The sequence below is a fragment of the Triticum aestivum genome, chromosome 6B, assembly GCF_018294505.1.
Source record: "Triticum aestivum cultivar Chinese Spring chromosome 6B, IWGSC CS RefSeq v2.1, whole genome shotgun sequence".
NCBI classification, from domain to species: Eukaryota; Viridiplantae; Streptophyta; class Magnoliopsida; order Poales; family Poaceae; genus Triticum; species Triticum aestivum.
Window position 1 is genome coordinate 286,561,050 of NC_057810.1, and position 6,000 is coordinate 286,567,049.

Here is a 6,000-nt window from a genome sequence, read left to right on the forward strand (position 1 = left end):
GGCGGTTCTTGACGAGGCCTCTCCCTTTTATTGCTTCCAGCGTGCGACCAGCCGCTTTGTTTTGAGAATCCTGCATTCTCCATTGGTATGCTTTGCCGTCCTTCTCGGTGTACCGTGAATTTCACACGGCTGATCCAGCGTGTATCTTCGGTTGAGTAGGCATGTGTTGTTCTTTGCCTGTTTGTCGGACTGAGCGTTGCTGGACTTGGCACCAGCTTCCTTGTTTTGATGTTTATGACCTTTATGCCGAGGTCTGAGGGTGCCTCTTCATATATGCTGCTTGCCGCCTTGGATCTTAGTGATGCGTGGGCGTCTGTGTGTGCGTGGGCGTCTGTGTGCGTGCCCGCGGTTTTCCTGCTCGAGTTGAGGTAGCCAGTTGTGCCGTGTGTGCCCTTTATTGGGGCTCTCGAGTTTGTATTTTTCGGCGGCCAGTATCTTGGTCCACCTGTCCTCTAGCGCATCTTGGTCCACTGTGAGCTGCTCTTGTTTCCTTTGCAGGTTCCTTGCTGTAGCCATGAGCCGTCGCTTGAAGCAAACTTGTTCCCTTGGGTCCTCTGGTACGCCGAATTCATCGTTGTCGAGGCTTGCCTTGTCGTCGGAGGGGAGTGTGTGGTTATCCCTCTCCTAGTATCCCGTCGTCATTGGTCCGGCCTGCTTAAGTGTTGGCTGACTCGGGTTGTATTCCTTTTTGGCACCGTCCGGACTGCTATCGTTTCCGGGGCCATTTTTCGTGTGGCGGGGTTTGGAGTGGTGCCGATAACGCACATGTTTTGACTTTCTTTCTGAGGGGTTGTCCTCCATTGCCTCGTCGCCATTAGTTTTCTTCGGAGTGTCCACCATATATATATCATATGAGGAGGTGGTCGTCCACCGCCAGGTCAGCGGTGGCTCCTGTGATTCTCCTGCATCGTCGTCCATACCGTCGATGTCTCCGGAGTTGAAGTCAAGCACGTCGGTTAGATCATCGATCGTGGCAATGAAGTGGGTGGTGGGTGGGCAACGAATTCCGTCGTTGTCTGCTTCCCACTTGAGCCGGACATAGTTCGGCCCGGAGTCTCCTGACAAGGAGAGAGACTTCAATAAGTCTAGCATGTCGCCAAAGGGCGAATGCTGAAAAACGTCCGCCGCAGTGAACTCCATCACCGGAGCCCGACCAGGATCGGTGGGCTCGGGGGCGCGCGGACTGGAACCTGCGTCCGGATATGAATCCGGGGGTCCGGAGTCACAGGTCCCCCAGAGGCGAAACCTGTGTTCGGCTCCATCGCCGATGAAGGTACGGCCTGCGGGGCGGGGTCCAGCCCTCCGTCCTTAGGCGAAGCAACCTGTTCCCGATTTATGTCCGAGGTTTCTGCCGGGACGATATCCTGAGCGATGTCTGACAGCAGGTCTAAGCCGTGCTCATCGCGAGTGTTCGACGCTGGCCCGAATCCGTCGAAGATCAAGTCTCCGCGGATATCGGCCGTGAAGGTCAGGTTTCCGAACCTTATTTGATGGCCTGGGACGCAGCTATCGATTTGCTCCAAGTGGCCAAGCGAATTGGCCCGCAGCGCGAAGCCGCCGAACACGAAGATCTGTCCGGGGAGGAAAGTCTCACCCTGGACAGCGTCGTTAATGACGATTGAAGGAGCCATCGAGCCTGACAGCGACGTCACAGAGGAACTCTGAATGAAAGCACCAATGTCGGTGTCAAAACCGGGGAATCTCGGTGAAGGAAATATGCCCAAGAGGCAATAATAAAGTTATTATTTATTTCCTTATTTCATGATAAATGTTTATTATTCATGCTAGAATTGTATTAACCGGAAACATAATACATGTGTGAATACATAGACAAACATAGTGTCACTAGTATGCCTCTACTTGACTAGCTCGTGAATACAAGATGGTTAAGTTTCCTAGCCATAGACATGAGTTGTCATTTGATTAAAGGGATCATATCATTAGGAGAATGATGTGATTGACTTGACCCATTCCGTTAGCTTAGCACTTGATCGTTTAGTATGTTGCTATTGCTTTCTTCATGACTTATACATGTTCCTATGACTATGAGATTATGCAACTCCCGTTTACCGGAGGAACACTTTGTGTGCTACCAAACGTCACAACGTAACTGGGTGATTATAAAGGATCTCTACAGGTGTCTCCGAAGGTACATGTTGAGTTGGCATATTTCGAGATTAGGATTTGTCACTCCGATTGTTGGAGAGGTATCTTTGGGCCCTCTCGGTAATGCACATCACTATAAGCCTTGCAAGCAATGTGACTAATGAGTTAGTTGCGGGATGATGCATTACGTAACGAGTAAAGAGACTTGCCGGTAACGAGATTGAACTAGGTATTGAGATACCGATGATCGAATCTCGGGTAAGTAACATACCAATGACAAAGGAACAACGTATGTTGTTATGCGGTTTGACCGATAAAGATCTTTGTAGAATAGTAGGAGCCAATATGAGCAAACAGGTTCCGCTATTGGTTATTGACCGGAGACGTGTCTCGGTCATGTCTACATTGTTCTCGAACCCGTAGGGTCCGCACGCTTAAGGTTTCGATGACAATTATATTATGAGTTCATGAGTTTTGATGTACCGAAGGAGTTCAAAGTCCCGGATAAGATCGGGGACATGACGAGGAGTCTCGAAATGGTCGAGACGTAAAGATCGATTTATTGGACGACTATATTCGGACATCCAAAGGGTTCCGAGTGATTCGAGTATTTTCGGGGGTACCGGGGAGTTACGGGAATACGAGGAAGAAGCATTGGGCCTCATGGGCCAAGTGGTGGAAGAGAGGAGGCAGGGCGCGTGGCCCCCCTAGCCCATACCGAATTGGACTAGGGGGCCGGCCCCCCTTTCTTCCTTTTCCTCCCTCTCCTTCCTTCTCCTTCTCCTTCCCTTCCTTCCCCTCTCCTAGTTGGACTAGGAAAGGAGGGAGTCCTACTCCCGGTGGGAGTAGGACTCCTCCCTGGCGCGCCCTCCCTTGGCCGGCCGCCCCCTCCCCCTTGCTCCTTTATATACGGGGGCAGGGGGGCACCTCTAGGCACAACAACAATTGATCTCTTGATCTCTTAGCCGTGTGCGGTGCCCCCCTCCACCATAGTCCACCTCGATAATATTGTAGCGGTGCTTAGGCAAAGCCCTACGACGGTAGAACATCAAGATCGTCACCACGCTATCGTGCTGACGGAACTCTCCCTCGACACTCGGCTGGATCGGAGTACGAGGGACATCATCGAGATGAACGTGTGCTAGAACTCGGAGGTGCCGTAGTTTCGGTGCTTGATCGGTCGGGCCATGAAGACGTACGACTACATCAACCGCGTTGTTCTAACGCTTCTGCTTTCGGTCTACGAGGGTACGTGGACAACACTCTCCCTTCTCATTGATATGCATCACCATGATCTTGCGTGTGTGTAGGAATTTTTTTTGAAATTACTACATTCTCCAACAGTGGCATCCGAGCCAGGTTTTATGCGTAGATGTCATATGCACGAGTAGAACACAAGTGAGTTGTGGGAGATACAAGTCATACTGCTTACCAGCATGTCATACTTTGGTTCAGCGGCATTGTGAGATGAAGCGGCCCGGACCGACATTACGCGTACGCTTACGCGAGACTGGTTTCACCGTTACAAGCACTCGTGCTTAAAGGTGACTGGCGGGTGTCTATCTCTCTCACTTTAGTTGAAACAAGTGTGGCTACGCCCGGTCCTTGCGAAGGTTAAAACAACACTAACTTGACGAACTATCGTTGTGGTTTTGATGCGTAGGTAAGAACGGTTCTTGCTCAGCCCGTAGCAGCCACGTAAAATTTGCAACAACAAAGTAGAGGACGTCTAACTTGTTTTTGCAGGGCATGTTGTGATGTGATATGGTCAAGATGTGATGCTATATTTTATTTTATGAGATGATCATGTTTTGTAACCGAGTTATCGGCAACTGGTAGAAGCCTTGTGGTTGCCATTTTATTGCATAAGATGCAAGCGCCAAATAATTACTTTACTTTATTGCTATGCGATAGCAATAGTTGCAAGAGCAATAGTTGGCGAGACGACCATGTGACGACACATTGATATAGATCAAGATGATGGAGATCATGGTGTCGTGCCAGTGATGATAGAGATCATGACAGTACTTTGGAGATAGAGATCAAAGGCGCAAGATGATCATGGCCATATCATGTCACATATTTTGATTACATATGATGTTTATCTTTTATACATCTTATTTTGCTTAGTTTGTCGGTAGCATTTTAAGATGATCTCTCACTAATTATCAAGAAGTGTTCTCCCTGAGTATGCACCGTTGCGAAAGTTCTTCGTGCTGAGACACCACGTGATGATCGGGTGTGATAGGCTCCACGTTCAAATACAACGGGTGCAAAACAGTTGCACACGCAGAATACTCAGGTTAGACTTGACGAGCCTAGCATATACAGATATGGCCTCGGAACACGGAGACCGAAAGGTCGAGCATGAATCATATAGTAGATATGATCAACATAGTGATGTTCACCATTGAAAACTACTCCATCTCACGTGATGATCGGACATGGTTTAGTTGATTTGGATCACGTGATCACTTAGATGACTAGAGAGATGTCTGTCTAAGTGGGAGTTCTTAAGTAATATGATTAATTGAACTTAAATTTATCATGAACTTAGTCCTGGTAGTATTTTGCAAATTATGTTGTAGATCAATAGCTCGCATTGTTGCTTTCATATGTTTATTTTGATATGTTACTAGAGAAAACTGTGTTGAAAAGATGTTAGTAGCAATGATGCGGATAGGATCCGTGATCTGAGGTTTATCCTCATTGCTGCACAGAAGAATTATGTCCTTAATGCACCGCTAGGTGACAAACCTATTGCAGGAGAAGATGCAGACGTTATGAACGTTTGACTTGCTCAAAATGATGACTACTTGATAGTTTAGTGCACCATGCTTAAACGACTTAGAATCGGGACTTCATAGACGTTTTGAACGTCATGAACCATATGAGATGTTCCAGGAATTAAAGTTAATATTTGGGATAATTAGATTTATGCCCCTAGTTGTGTCCCACTCGTCTATTTTACCCCTAATTTTCAAAAGTCACCGGTTCTGTCCAAGTCACTTTGCTCCTCTTATCCTTTTGCCCTTTGACCATTTGACTGTCAGTTTGAAAACTTCATAACTAATTCATACTAAATCAGAAAAATGCAAATAAGATACCAAAATGTTTAGAAAAACATCACATATATGTCAGTGTCATTTGCATTCATGAAAAAAGTGTTGGAAAGTGCACATCCGAGTTTTAGCTCTTTTGATACCACCATGAATAGTAAACTCTAAAAAAATTCAAAAAAAATATGGTGGCAAAGAACGACAAATGTTCTAAGTGCTTGCCAAGTTTCATTAGGGAACGACATTCATGGAAGTCGTGGCAAAAAATAATCTATTTTGGAGTGTTGATTGTCTTTTTTGCCGCGGCACCCATGAATGTTATTCCCTGATGAAACTTGGCAGGCACTTAAAACATTTGTCATTCTTTGCCACCAAATTTTTTTGAATTTTTTTGAACTTTTTTAGATTTTACTATTCATGGTGGTAGCATCAGAGCTAAAACTCGGATGGGCACTTTCCAACACTTTTTTCATGACTGACATATAGGTGATGTTTTTCTGAACATTTTGGTATCTTATTTGCACTTTTCTGATTTAGTATGAATTAGTTATGAAGTTTTCAAACTGACGGTCAAACGGTCAAAGGGCAAAAGCATAAGAGGAGCAAAGTGACTTGGACAAAACCGGTGACTTTTGGGAATTAGGGGTAAAACAGACGAGTGGGACACAACTAGGGGCATACTAATTGTCCCTTAATATTTCCAGCAAATACCCCAGTTAAGAGATATGAAGTCTCCAACAAGTTCTATAGCTAAAAGATGGAGGAGAATCGCTCAACTAGTGAGCATGTGCTCAGATTGTCTGGGTACTTCAATCGCTTGAATCAAGTGGTAGTT